Genomic DNA, 15,835 nt, shown 5'->3' with positions numbered 1-15,835 from the left:
GTGTTTTATCAAGGGCAGGGTCAATGCAGCTAGCTATCAGGAGATTTTGGAGCACTTCTTGATTCCATCTGCTGAAAAGCTTTAAGGAGATGAAGATTTTGTTTTTTCAGCACGTCCTGCCACCTGCGCACAGTGCCAAAACCACTGGTAAATGGTTTACTGACCATGGTATTACTGTGCTCAATTGGCCTGCCAACTCTCCTGACCTGAACCCCATAGAGAATCTGTGGGATATTGTGAAGAGAAAGTTGAGAGACGCAAGACCCAACACTCTGGATGAGCTTAAGGCCACTATCGAAGCATCCTGGGCCTCCATAACACCTCAGCAGTGCCCCAGGCTGATTACCTCCATGCCACGCCGTTTGAAGCAGTCACTTCTGCAAAAGGATTCCCGACCAAGTATTGAGTGCATTTCCCTCATCATTTAGACAGGCACGTATAACTCCACTACTTAAGAAACCCAACCTCAACCCATCTCTTTTACAGAACTACAGACCAGTTTCCCTTCTTCCTTTTATTGCAAAAACACTTGAACGAGCTGTGTTCAAACAAGTCTCTACATTTCTCACACACAACAATCTCCTTGACAGCAACCAATCTGGCTTCAGAAGTGGACATTCAACTGTGACGTCCTTGCTCTCAGTTGTTGAAGCTCTAAGACTGGCAAGAGCAGAATCCAAATCTTCAGTACTTATCCTGCTTGATCTGTCCGCTGCTTTTGACACGGTTAACCACCAGATCCTCCTATCAACGCTACTAGTGAAAGGCATCTCAGGAACAACACTTCAATGGTTTGAGTCTTACCTATCAGATAGGTCCTACAAAGTATCTTGGAGAGGTGAGGTGTCCAAGTCTCAACATCTAACTACTGGGGTGCCTCAGGGCTCAGTTCTTGGACCACTTCTCTTCTCTGTCTACATGGCATCATTAGGTTCTGTCATTCAGAAACATGGCTTTTCATACCGCTGCTATGCTGATGACACTCAACTCTACCTCTCATTCCATCCTGATGATCCGACAGTAGCTATTCACATCTCAGCTTGTCTATCTGACATTTCTTCCTGGATGATGGACCATCACCTTCAACTCAACCTTGCCAAGACAGAACTGCTTGTGATTCCAGCAAACCCATCGTTCCATCACAATTTCACCATCAAGTTAGGCACATCAACCATAACTCCTTCAAAAACAGCTAGAAGCCTTGGAGTTATGATTGATGATCAGCTGACTTTCTCAGACCACATTGCTAAAACTGTCTGATCCTGCAGATTTGCTTTATTCAACATCAAGAAGATCAAACCCTTTCTTTCGGAACTTGCTGCACAACTCCTTGTTCAAGCTCTTGTTCTGTCCAGGCTGGAATATTGCAATGCCCTCCTGGCAGGTCTTCCAGCCAATTCTATCAAACCTTTAAAAGTAATTCAGAACGCGGCAGCAAGATACATTTTTAATGAGCCAAAAAGAATACACGTCAAACCTCTGTTTATCAATTTGCACTGGCATCCAATAGCTGCTCGCATAAAATTCAAGGCATTGATGTTTGCCTACAAAACTACCACTGGCTCTGCACCCATTTACCTTAATTCGTTACTTCAGACTTATGTGCCATCTAGAAGCTTGCGTTCTGCAAGTGAACGTTGCTTGATTGTGCCATCCCAAAGAAGCACAAAGTCACTTTTACGGACTTTTAAATTAAATGTTCCCTTCTGGTGGAATGAACTCCCCAACTCAATCCGAGCAACTCAGTCCTTAGCCATCTTCAAGAATTTGCTTAAAACACATCTCTTCCATCTTTATTTGACCCTCTAACTTTAACACTCACTATTCTAATTCTATTCTATAAAAAATCTAACTACCTTTCTAATCTTTTTGTATTCTATTTTCTATTCATTTATTATGCAATTGTATATGTATGTGTGTGTGTATGTGTAAAGACCTCTAACTAGCTTGCTTCACACATAGGCTACTACGTCTGTAGTTCCATGCGTATGCGTTTCGTTTTTTTTTTTTTTATTCACCCATGTTAACAGATTCCAGCGTTCACACGGTTGCGATCCATCAGTGCTTTCCAAGAGCTTTGCGTCTGCAGCAGGGCAGTGATCGTTTACGTACCGAGTAGCGGACTGCAAACGTGTCCTGTGTGAAAGCACAATGAGTATGAGTCCGTGCTGCTTCAGCACCACATATGTAACTCACACGGACTGTATACGCACTGCAGACGGATTACGTGTGAAACAGGCGTGCGTCTTGTGGAGGTTTCCATTGGGAAGCTTGTTTAAAAAAAAAAAAAATACCCTGAAGCAAACCCAGCGACTTCAGCTGCATCCCTGTTAGCATGTCATGTTTGATTTCACACTAGGCATACACACAGGTTTAAAGACTCATTCTCGCCCCCTATAGATTCGGCTAGGTATACAACTGCACTAAAATATCATGGTGAAAGTCATCATATCTCGCGTAGTATAGACCCAGCTCTCAACCCAACTCAACAAGAATAGATTAACGGCGATATTTTTTTTTGTATGGCCCGATGGGAGTTTCACGTTAACACAGCACGTTAACTGCCCACCATTAATATATATATATATATACAAAACCTTTGATAAAGATTGCTTGTGGCAGTGTTAATGTTTTTAAATTAATAAGCAGCACTATCAAGTGAAGAGAAGATGAAAGAAAGTGAGGTAAATAATTGCACGTTAATAATAAAGAAAATCAGACTGCATGTGTGCAAGACTATTTGAAAACATTTAAAAGATGCACTGAGGAGAAGCCCAAACTAAACTCAACGGCCATGTGATGCTGACATAATTATGGTCCATGATATTGGTAGAATTGTAATAAACAATTATTTGTGGCTGTATATAGTTCTCAAGATGGAAATGACATTTAGCTCCCACTTCATGTCATGCCCCTGGACTCTTTCTGTGTATTTTCCCCCCGTCCATGTGCCTGCTCTGACCTAGTTTTCCTATGTTAATTGTTCAATCTGATTTCAGGTATGTCTCCTTGTTTCCAAATTAATTTCTGTACTTTAGCTTTAGTCATTTTAGTCTATGTTTGTCGGATCTACTATGCTGTGTTTATGTCTCATTACCAGTGGTGGACGAAGTACACAAATCAAGTACTTGAGTAAAAGTACAGATACATTAATAAAATATTACTCCAGTAAAAGTAAAAGTACTCTTTTTTCAATTTTACTCAAGTAAAAGTACAAAAGTACTCAATTTTTTATATACTTAAGTAAAAAAGTACTGCAAGATAGATGTTTGCAATTTTATATAGGCTACTTAATTTAATTTTATATTAGCACATTTTTTTATAATCCTACTGCTCAAAATACCTTGGATTTTTTCCAAAATAACCACTATATGGAGTCAAGATATTTTTGTTGTTGATATGGACTACGCTGATTAGAGTAATGTTCACTGTGAAGCTTACACTGTGATGTACCTGAGAGTAAACAGAGATGACCATCTGATTTTCACCAGTAAGAACAAAGTATTTTAAAGTTAGTTGTTTTACAGAACATCAAAGTTACAGTACAGACTAAAAGTTTGGACACACCTTCTCATTCAAAGAGTTTCCTTTATTTTCATGACTATGAAAATTGTAGAGTCACACTGAAGGCATCAAGGGCTATTTGACCAAGAAGGAGAGTGATGGGGTGCTGCGCCAGATGACCTGGCCTCCACAGTCACCGGACCTGAACCCAATCGAGATGGTTTAGGGGTGAGCTGGACGGCAGACAGAAGGTAAAAGGACCAACAAATGCTAAGCATCTCTCGGGGAACTCCTTCAAGACTGTTGGAAGACCATTTCAGGTGACTACCTCTTGAAGCTCATCAAGAGAATGCCAAGAGTGTGCAAAGCAGTAATCAAAGCAAAAGGTGGCTACTTTGAAGAACCTACAATATGACATATTTTCAGCTTCACACTTTTTTGTTATGTATATAATTCCATATATAATTCCACATGTGTTAATTCATAGTTTTGATGCCTTCAGTGTGAATCTACAATTTTCATAGTCATGAAAATAAAGAAAACTCTTTGAATGAGAAAGTGTGTCCAAACTTTTGGTCTGTACTGTATATATGACATGATAATAAGGCCTGAAGTTAGGAAGAACATTTTAAGGAAAAAAATAATAAAACAAATTTCATAATGATTTTTTCCTTCTCAAATCTTGTCTGTGGTTTAAAAACACCCTTAGCCAAACGGGGTGCATCTCTTCCCACTGATAATTACTGTAGTTACCATGTTCTGAACATCACATCCTTTCTTTTCTAACCAGATGTAATATATATATATATATATATATATATATATATATATATATATATATATATATATATATATATATATATATATATATATATATATGTGTGTGTGTGTGTGTGTGTGTGTGTGTGTGTGTGTGGCTGAATAAAAATATTTGGACATTATAAAAATTACATCAACTTAGCACTAACAAGCTTGTTAGCTAGACAGTTAGCATCAGCTAACAATATTTACTTATTTTCAGTACGATGAACATTCATGTCTGTCTACTCGTCTAGTTAATCCAAACAATATACATATGTATATAATAAAACTGTTAACATTACGGCAGCGGTGAATTTGAACGTGCATGAGTTATTGTATTTAATCTGTGTTATTTTATGGGGGGGGTTTTTGTTGTTGTTGTTTTTTTTACGTACAATTGATGTGTCTGCATCGTCTGCACTCGAGCATTTCAGTGGGCTTAAACAGATCACTCTTTACAACGGATTTAGTTCCCAAACAACTGACAGTTTTGACCTAAATATGATTTTCAGTTACAATAATTAATCCAAAATTTCGACATAACTTACTTTTAGCAACATCAGACGCACGCGCGCTCACAAGATCACCCGGTTCTTACTTCTGGAGACTCGCACTAAACGGTTCATTTGAATCAGTGAGTGGTCGACTCCAGAACAGCTGCAATCCGATCATTCTAATTCGTAAACGAATCGTTTGGTGCGATTCGCGATCCGATTTAAAAGTTTATTTTGAAAAGACTCAGTTCGTTCATGATGAATCAGACACCGCTTCTGCGTGTCGGAGCACGTGATATATTATAGGGAGTAACGATATGTTTTATGAAATGTAGTGAAGTAAAAAGTACGATTTTATGCTTTGGAATGTAGTGAAGTAAAAGTAAAAGTTGCTCAAAATAAAACTACTCCAGTAAAGTACAGATACTTGAAAAATGTACTTAAGTACAGTAACGAAGTAAAGCTACTCCGTTACTGTCCACCACTGCTCATTGCTAGTTACTGAGTTGGATTTACCCTTGTGTCTTGGATCTAATAAAGACAATTTTTTTTTTTAATTCCACGGCTCTGTGTTCCTTTCAGCAGCGATCGTGAGAGAAAACCAGCCCGAAACAGTTGAATCCATGTGTTCCCTCCATTTTTTTTTTCCATTTCTTTTATTTTCTTTTTTCACACTGTGCTTTTTGTTTCCATTGTTTGTTTCTATGGATCCCCTCTCCGATCCGGAATAAGTCAAGTCACTTTTATTGTCACATCACCACAGCACATGTGCCTTGATGAGTGAAATTCTTGGGAGCTTGCTCCAGAAATTACAGAAACAATTAACATATAACCAAACAGGCTTCAACAGGTGAAAGTGTGCAATATGCACATACATATAGTCAGTACACACAGTGTACTATTAGACATACTTACAGTTAACACTACACATTATACGCAATATGTACATACATACAGTTAGCACTACAGATTAAACACTATACACGGAATGTACACTATACACCAAACTGTACTATATGTACTATACAATGTACAGTATACACAGAATGTACACGTTCTACATTATGTAAACATACGGATAAAAATATGCTAAGGTGCAACAAAGTGTACGTGAACTGGATACAGAAAATGTTATTGATGTGCATCGGATGGTATCCAGTGGTGACGGGTAGGTTATTGTATTAAATGCAGTGTATATGTATAGTCCAGTGTTGAACTGTAAACATTAAAGTGCAGTGTGTGCCATACCATATTGTGGGAGTATGCTGTAGGATGCTGTAGGGTGTATTAGAGTGTATTACTGAGTCTCTGGAATACCCCCTCCTCCTGCTGGAGCAGGGAAATATATAATTCAAGGGCCATATCAGACTGTTCCTGGTCCTCGCTGCTCTAACCAGCTGCCAGTTTAAACATCTCGTGCAGAGCACTGTCATCCCAAGATGGTCCTTGTGCGAATTACGCTGCCTTTGTGAAGTGAATCTCAGGAGAATCTCGCCAGTTCCACTCCTGACCCAGTTTCAAGCCCACCATCTCCCCAGTGTGTGGAATGCATGCCCATGGCCTCCACTGACGGAGAGCACGAGTCCGGCAAGTGACCAACGAGCCATCGGTGCATGGTGCAACAGTGCTGACGATCACTGCAGAGCCAGAGCTGCTAGTGACGTCAGTGCTAGTGATGCGCCTTCCGGGAGGGGGGCGATATGTCACGACCCTGGAATGTTTCTGTGTGTTTTTACTTCTCCATGTGCCTGCTCTGACCTAGTTTTCTCATGTTAATTGTTTAATTTTATTACAGGCATGTTTTTGTTGTTCCCAAATAAGTTGTGTACTTTAGTTTGAGTCTGTTCAGACTATGTTTTTCGGGTCTACTATCTTGCATTCGTGCCATTCTTCTTTCCTGAGTTTGATTTACCCCTGTGTCTTGGATCTAATAAAGACTATTTAGTGTATTCCATAGCTCTGTTTTCCTTCTGGCAGCGATCGTGACACTTTAAGTGAACCTTAGATCTCATCTACAAGAGTGATTTAAATGCCGATGGTGTAAAAGGAGGGGAGACATAAACACAAAACATTACAACAGAAATGTTAAAGTGTTTAAAAAATATATATAAATAAAACATTCTTTATTTTAAAAGTTTATTCTGTGGCATTTAAAAAATATTTGGTGCCTAATTATACTTCTTATGGGAGCCAGTGGCTCCTTAAGTAATTATTATAATTTTTAAAAATATTTTTAGTATTTTTTTTGTTAATATGTTAAAAATAGACATGCTAATAAGCAACTACTTCAATTAATAGGGAGAACTGGTCCCTATACTAAAGTGTTGCCACTTGTTTTTATTTGTTGCTATATCCATACCATTAATATACTGTATGAGTTCCTCAGATATTGAAAATATTTAGAAAAGTTTGTATATTATTGATTTAATTCAGTATTCAAACACTACAGCACAATAAAAAATTGATTTGAGCCATAAATTCAAAATATTGCTAGAATATTGATATTAATTATGTCTACTGTATAAACATCGAAGCCTTGACAAGAACAACAACAACAAAACACAGGACTAGGACTTGTGATTTAAACATTAGCTTGTGCTTTATCAGTAAAGAATAAGAAGTATATGTGTTGGGTATAAAAGCCCACAAAAATTATGATCTATTATAAACTCTGATTATAATCTGTAAAAATGTCAATGAGAGAAGATGCTGTCTGAAATATTTTAAGAGTTAAGATGTGTTTAACTGACACTTTAAACCAACGGTAAAATAAAGCATAGACCAAAGGATTCAGGCCTGAATTAATATACAAAATCCATAATAGAAATCTTACTATTTTGAAAGAAATTACTGTATTCACTGTTAGAGATAAGATGTAGTACGGAATATAGCAAAGCAGATAAACACTCACAATGATTCCTAATGTCAGGGCAGCTTTACTCTCAGATTTCCTCCTTGCTGAACCCTCCTTTATACATTTACCACTCTTCATCAAAGAGTTTATAACTTTCACTTGCTGATGTACAACATAAAATATCTTCAGATATAAAATTATAATCATAGTACAAGGAAACAGGAAAGACAAGAACAGATCAGCCATACTCCAGGCAGAGTTAGTCATAAAGGGACACTCTCCATAACACCCATGTGTTCTGCTTGATGGATCAAAATATCCGTTATCTGTTATGATGGAAATATTGTATGCTGAAGACCACATCCAGCAGATACATATGATAATCAAAGTTTTAGTTGTAGTTATTTTTTGTTGGTACAGTAAAGGGTGACACACCGCCACATAACGATCAACAGCAATTAAAATCAAATTATAAAGAGATGCTGAAATGAGCAGCCCTGTTATTGCCAAAAACAGTCCACAGAAAGTGTCCCCAAAGTACCAGCACATCTCAATCAGCCTTGAGGCCTCTATGAGCATCACAAATCCAACAAGCATGTCTGCCACAGCTAGAGAGAGAATGATGAGGTTGGTTGGAGTGTGAAGCTTCTTGAAGTGAGAGATGGAGATGATCACCAGCAGGTTCAGAAACACAGTCCATGCTGACAGCAATGAAAAAAGCATATACATGAAATTGGATTCATGCCTGGAGTGTATTCCCCTGATACATGATGAGTTGATGGCAGGAAAGCAGTATTGAATCTCATGATGCTCTGTCTCGTAGGCCATGAGTGAGTCTTCTCCTGTTAGGAGCTTGTTCTGCTCTCCTTACTCTCCTTTCATTTATACAGTGTCTGGATCAGACTGACCAACCCATCTACCGCCCACTCTGATGCAGCATAATGACATTTAATTATTTATTATAAAGGGAATTATATTATTATATTATATTATTTATTGAATAGGGAACACTTGTTTTTTTTTTCACTATAACGACTTTCCCTTCAATAAACTCCTAATTTGCTGCTTATTAATAGTTAGTAAGGTAGTTGTTAAGTTTAGATGTTGGGTAGGATTAGAGATGAAGAATAAGGTCACGCAGAATAAGGCATTAATACGTGCTTAATTAGTACTAATAAATGGCTAATATTCCAGTTATATGCATGCTAATAAGCTTTTTTTAATAAACTTTTTTTTTTCTTTTTTACAAATAAATGTATGAATATTAATTATTATTTAGTATACATTATAACACTAAATTACAATGGTAGGGTATTATCTTGTGTAAACCAGCCTCAGGATAGCAATGATATGAGTGTTATATACAGTATAGTTATGTTATATATACCGGGCCGTTGAATGCTTGAATCTGATTGGCCTACAAGCTTTCTGAGGTGTGCAATTATTTTTTGGGAAACACACGGCGAGCGTAGTTCCAGGCAGGTCTATTGACCGCATTACATTTCCATATCACTTTGCATACTTAACTGTAATAATGGTCATGTACTTTGCACAAAAATGTGTTGTCAGCATTGACCTGGTGATTTTGTGAGTTAGCCTGTGTAGTGTAGCATCTGAATAGCTACACATGACATTTCTCACTGGCGAGGTAATAACAGCACTGTTTAGTGATTCTGCAGCAGAAGAGTGTTGATGGATGCACAGAGCTACGTTAGACTAAGGCCCAATCCCAATTCTATTTTATACCCCTTCCCCTTCCCCAACCCCTCCGCCTACCCCTTCCCCTTGTCCCTTGAAACAGAGTGAAAAGGGGTAGGGAGAAAATATTCCCCTTAGGATTGGGAAACCACTACCATGACGTCACATGCCATCATTCGTCGTCTAGCTCTTACAATACACACATATCCTAGTGTGCATTATCGTTCTGTATTAATGAGCTGCTTACTGACACACACACATATCGGAAATCGCGCAGCTCACACATTCAGGAGAAAATAAACTTGTCAACACTGCCCCACGACTTTTATTAAATACAGTTTATATACAGAATCGCTACATTATATTTTCCAGCGATGAGAGGATACAATCACTGTTTTTAAGTAAACTCACTCTAAAAAGATAAATGCACAGACGCGAATACACGCAACTTCCATTCCTCTCTCTCTCTCTCTCTCTCTCTCTCTCGAATAGGCAATATTTGAGAAAATGGTTTAGCGATTTATAATTATTGGAGGGATTAGCCCCCATCAATGTCTATGGCAGTTATCGCCCTGATCAGACATATGCTGTGGCACTATCACGCAGTCTGTAATGATATGACGTTAGCAAATATTAGCGATTTTTTGACAACATGAGGGTAAGTTATTAATGACATAATTTTGCTATTTGGGTGAACTCAGAGGCAGTGTCAGCCACAATAAAAAAGTTAACAGCTTAAGTCATTTGTAGATTAATGCGTATTGAAGGATTAGCCCCCATCAATGTCTATGGCAGTTATCGCCCTGATCAGACATATGCTGTGGCACTATCACGCAGTCTGTAATGATATGACGTTAGCAAATATTAGCGATTTTTTGACAACATGAGGGTAAGTTATTAATGACATAATTTTGCTATTTGGGTGAACTCAGAGGCAGTGTCAGCCACAATAAAAAAGTTAACAGCTTAAGTCATTTGTAGATTAATGCGTATTGAAGACGTGAACTGTTTAAAACGATTCAATTCAATTTGGTGAACTGGTTCAAAAAGATACGGTTACATCAAATGATTCATTCGCGAACCGGATATCACACACTGCTTTGTTTTGAACTCTCTCTCACAACATGGAAGAGAAGACAATGCTGATATTTTTGGACCAAAATGTATTTTCGCTGCTTCAAAATATTCTAACTGACCCTCTGATGTCACATGGACTACTTTGATGATGTTTTCTTACCTTTCTGGACATGGACAGTATACCGTACACTCAGTTTCAACTGTGACTGAGACTGAGAGCTGGGACTGAGAGCTCTCGGACTAAATCTAAAATATCTTAAACTGTGTTCCAAAGATAAATGGAAGTCTTGAATTTAAAAAAAAAAAAAAAAAAAAAAAAAAAAAAAAATGGTAAGTGGTTGCAATCAATTTATTTTAGCTATATTTAAATAAACAAATTTAGTTGATTAACTTTCAGCTAAAGTTGAATATTTAAATGTAGCTAAAAATAAATTGATTACAACCACTTACCATAATTAGGGGCCAAGCACCGAAGGTGCGTAGGCACCTATTGTAATCGTTCGCGTTATTATTATTCTTCTTCCGCCGCAAGTCTATAGCAGCCCATAGAACCGATTGCGGGAAAGTTGTAAAATTTGGCACACTGATAGAGGACCGTCCCAACATTAACTATAGCAAATTTGAAGTCTCTAACACCTACTCTCTAGCGCCACCACTTGTCCAAACTTTCAATGTTTGTATGCTAATAACTTTTGAACTGTAAGCCAGAAAATGGAAATTCTTTTTTCCTCTGAATCCTTGGCTCATGCCAAGTCGAATGAACCCCAATATTCAAAAATCGCAAAGTTTAGTTTTTCCGCTATTTTCAACTTTTTGAAAAACGTACTTTTTCAAACTCGTCCTAGACGGTTTGTCCGATTTTCACGAAAATAGGCTCAGATCATCTTCAGACCATGCTGGCAAAAAGTAATGGAATTCAAGTTGATTCATTCAACCGTTCTCGAATGACACGTGAAAAAATATGACGAAAAGCACGCACAAATACACGTGAGGCTATATCTCGGCAACAGTCTGGCGTATTGAGACCAAACTTGGTGTGTGTTATAATCAGCATGACCTGAGCCTACCTGCAGTGTTTCGACACAGCGCCACCTAGTGGTCAGGAGATATGAAAAATGCATATTTTGGCTTATAACTTCAGAATGGTTTGGCCAAAAATCACAAAACTGGTCTCTGTAGATTCAGTGCGTCATGTCGAGTCGAATGATATCCAATTTTCCCGTGTCGGCCATTTTAGGCGTCGGCCATTTTGAATTATGTTTCAAAATGCTGTATTTTTTGAACGCAGCATCGTATCATTTCGCAAATAATTACAAACATATTCGGCTCCATGCCCTGAAGGTACTCAAAAAGTTTGGTGGCAGCGCCACCTTGTGGCCAATAGTTATAATGAAATATCACATAAATGCTAATAACTTTTGAATAAATTAGACTATTACAATTAAAATGGTCTCACTACATTCCGTGGGTCGATCCGAGAGCGTTGATACCAATTATGCGAAAATTAGCTATACTTCCTGTCCGCCATTTTTATTAATGTTGAGAACCTACTTTTTCGAAGTCCTCCTAGACCGTTAGTCCGATTTTCACCAAATTTGACGTGAATTATCTTCAGACCTTGCTGGCAAAAAGTTATGGATTTCGTGTCGATATACGAAACGGTTCTCATTTAGTGCATCAACGAATTTGCTGGAAGGGTGCCAAAATGCATTTGAGGCTGTATCTCTACAATGCTTTGACATACTTGCACCAAACTTTGTATGTGTCATCACCACCTCACACTGACCATGCCACATAAATTTGGTAACAGCTCCACCTATTGGTCAAGAGTAATAAACCATTCATTAACCATGAATAATTACACTTTTAAAAATGCTAATAACTTTTTATTGCATTAGCCTATTTGAATGAAAATGGTCTCAAAATATTCCCTGGCTTATGCCGATAACATAGATACCAAATATGCCAGTGTTTGCTGAACTTCCGGTACGCCATTTTGATTTATGTTGAAAACCTACTTTTGCGAACTCCTCATCAACTGTTAGTCCGATATTCACCAAAATTGAATCAGATCATCTTTAGACTGTGCTGACAAAATGTTATGGATTTTGTGTTGATAGATAAAACCGTTCTCGTATACCACCGCAACGAATTTGAGGCACAATGCCAAAATGACACTTCAGGCTGTATCTCTGCAATGCTTTAGCATATTGACACTAATCTTTTTGTGTGTTATTGTCATCACTGACAGAACACACCAATATGATTTAATTACAGCGCCACCTGTTGGTCAAGAGTGATAGGCCATTTAGTCTTATTACTAGTGGTTGTATTTATGATTTTTCAGCCATTTTAATTACAATCATCCTAAAATTGCTGTAACTGCTCACTGTTGCATTTGATGTGGTCCTCCATGCCATGCTTACCTCATAAATTTGCAGTTGGAGTGCTTGGCCCCGTACTTGCTGCTTGTTATTATTATTATTATTATTTTTTTTTTTGTAAATTCAATGAATCATTTTTTTCAGTGTACTGTAGGTTAAATTGTTATTCATGGCCATAATAACTAATCCTACAACTCTGACCAATCATTGACTGGGTGTATCACTGTTATAAAACACAAAAAGTTAATGATGTCTACCTAATGGATAATGTGAGCAATAATAATTCAACAACTCAGAATAAAAGCATTATTCTCTCCAAAATTATGTCAATGTTTACCCACCCTTGTGTTTTTCTAAAGCCATATGACCTTTTTATTCTACAGAACATTAAATAAACATTTTGAGAGAAAAAAAAAAAAATCCTGCTCATGCTTGTCCATAGTATGCCAGTGAATGGAGAATACTTTTAAGCTTTGAAAAAATTGGATTAGTATCTTACATCGATCCCATTCTAACATAACTCTATATGTTCTTCAGCTTGCTTCATGAAGCAGGCCTCTGTACTGCTGTATTACAGATTTACTGCAGCCAGTTGCCACTGACTGTGCAGTGAATGAAAGTGATTTAACTGTGCCACAGTCACTGACATACACTCATGTGAAGTCATGGCTGTTGTTGGTGCATCAGTGGCCATAAATACAATACCAATAAACCAAATCAGATAAGTATCAACTGACAAGCTGTTAATCGATAGTGGTTGATATTTGTCCTATTGTACATGTTAATGGAGAATGGCTGATCATGCTTAAAATCAGAAGCTATGTATGTATATTGTAGCAATATGTATGTATTCACAGACACGCAGACACACACACAAAGTGCTTTTTTTTTTTTTTTTTTTTTTTTTTTTTTTAATCATGAAATGGATAACAGTAAACTCTGAAGCCCTGTTATGGACATCATGGCTTGTCATTTATGAAATGTGCACCTGAGGATGCTGTTAACACCTGTGCTAAATGCGGAGATGATCCTCAAGTGCATCAATCATTAATTAAAGGATCAAAACAAACACAGAAAAACACACACAGCAGTCTGATGCAACAGCTGCTGCTTTCTACTGAAAAGTCAGTGATTTAAGAATTATTTAATAATTTAATGAATAAATTAATCAATCCACTAAAATAATCCAAAAGTGCCAAACAAAAAAATACATAATAAATAAAAAGAAAATTCTGTGAGCTTTCAGTTAGCCTTTGTTTGCATTTTAAAAATGTAATTAGGTAATGTTGAGCAGTTACAGTATGGTATTAATTTATTCACATTAGTTTATATGGAAAAATAAATATTACTTAAACTTAAAATTACTTTGTTTCAGATGTTTTAATCTGTGGTGTGCTGTAAGCCTTTTTAATTTTTCACTTTGTGATGAACCACCATGATAATATACTTGACACTTAAATATAGTTCTATATGACTGTCCTCTTTTTGTCATTGTGTTTTTGATCAACACAGCTTCAGCATGACTGATAAAAGATTTGTGTTATTGTTCTATTTTCCATATGAGCTAATGCAACACAACTGAACATTTTGTCACTTAAACTTACTGTGTGAAAAATAGTTTGCTTAATTGTTCAATACTGAAAAAAAATGGTATTTGAAAAGAGTATAATTATAAAGGAATGATACTCAATGAAACAAACTACATAATGTTAAAACACATGTGTTGTTAATTATAACTTTTATTCTCAGAATGATGACTTTATCAGTTTAATTACAATTGATGTTCTGAAAAAATATTGACCAAAGAGGATGCTGGCTGAAATATTTTCAGAGTTAAGATAAGTTTAACAGTCTTTTTAAACCAGGGATAAAATAATGCATAGACCATAGGATTCAGACCTGAGTTCATATACATGAACCATGTCAAAACATTTATGGTTGTGGAAGAAGCTGCTGTTATGGAACAGATATAGTACGGAATCCAACAAAGCAGATAAACTGTGACAATGATTCCTAATGTCAGAGCAGCTTTGCTCTCAGATTTCCTTCTCACTGAACCTTCATTTATGCATTTGCCACCCTTCATCATGGTGTTTATAACTTTCACTTGCTGATGTACAACATAGAAAATCCTTAAATATAAATTTATGATCAGAATACAAGGAAAAATAAAAGACATGAACAGATCAGTGGCTATCCAGGCAAAACCCACCAGAACAGAACACTCTCCATAACACATGTTTGTTTTGAGTGAAATGTTATTAATTACGAAAGCAGTGTTATAAGTTGAGGCGCAAACCCAGCTCAAACAGATGCTTATTAATGTTTTAGTCATGGTTATTTTCTGTGGGTACAGTAAAGGGTGACAAACAGCCACATAACGATCAACAGCAATTAAAACTAAATTACTAAGAGATGCTGAGAGAAGCATCCAAATTAATATTGAATAGAGTTTACAGAAAGTGTCTCCAAAGTACCAACACATCTCAATCAGCTTTATGGCCTCTATGGGCATCACAAGTCCAATAAGCAGGTCAGCCACACCCAGAGAGAGAATGAGCAGGTTGGTTGGACTGTGAAGCTTCTTGAAGTGAGAGATGGAGATGATCACCAGCAGGTTCAGAAACACAGTCCATGCTGACAGCACTGATACAAACACATAAATTATGTTGTATTCATGACTGGAGCGTTTTCCCTTGATACATGATGAGTTGATGGCAGGAAAGCAGTATTGAATCTCATGATCCTCTGTCTCATAGGCCATGTGTGAGTCTCCTCCTATTAGGAGTTTGTTCTGTTCTCCTTATGGTCCTTTCATTTATACAGTGTCTGGATTAGACTGACCAACCCATCTACCGCCCACTCTGATGCTGCATAATGATTTTTTTTTTCTACAAATTTTTTTATCTACACTATGGTAGCCTTCAATAGTCTAATCTCTTCCACCAGAGTTTCATAATGAACCAAAAATATTTGTTAACATTTTCATTAGGGTTGTCCTTGACAAAAAAAAATCTGGTTCA

At 37.1% G+C, this 15,835-nt stretch overlaps 1 pseudogene; it reads right to left on the bottom strand.

The window, feature by feature from the left end:
• Positions 1-14,583: 14,583 nt before the first annotated feature.
• Positions 14,584-15,630, bottom strand: LOC128021687 (trace amine-associated receptor 13c-like; annotated as a pseudogene).
• Between the last annotated feature and the right edge of the window lie 205 nt (positions 15,631-15,835).

This window comes from Carassius gibelio, chromosome A10 (genome assembly GCF_023724105.1).
Source record: "Carassius gibelio isolate Cgi1373 ecotype wild population from Czech Republic chromosome A10, carGib1.2-hapl.c, whole genome shotgun sequence".
Classification (NCBI taxonomy): domain Eukaryota; kingdom Metazoa; phylum Chordata; class Actinopteri; order Cypriniformes; family Cyprinidae; genus Carassius; species Carassius gibelio.
The sequence above is the reverse complement of the archived record's forward strand: the minus strand, read 5'-3'. Positions and strand labels throughout refer to the sequence as shown.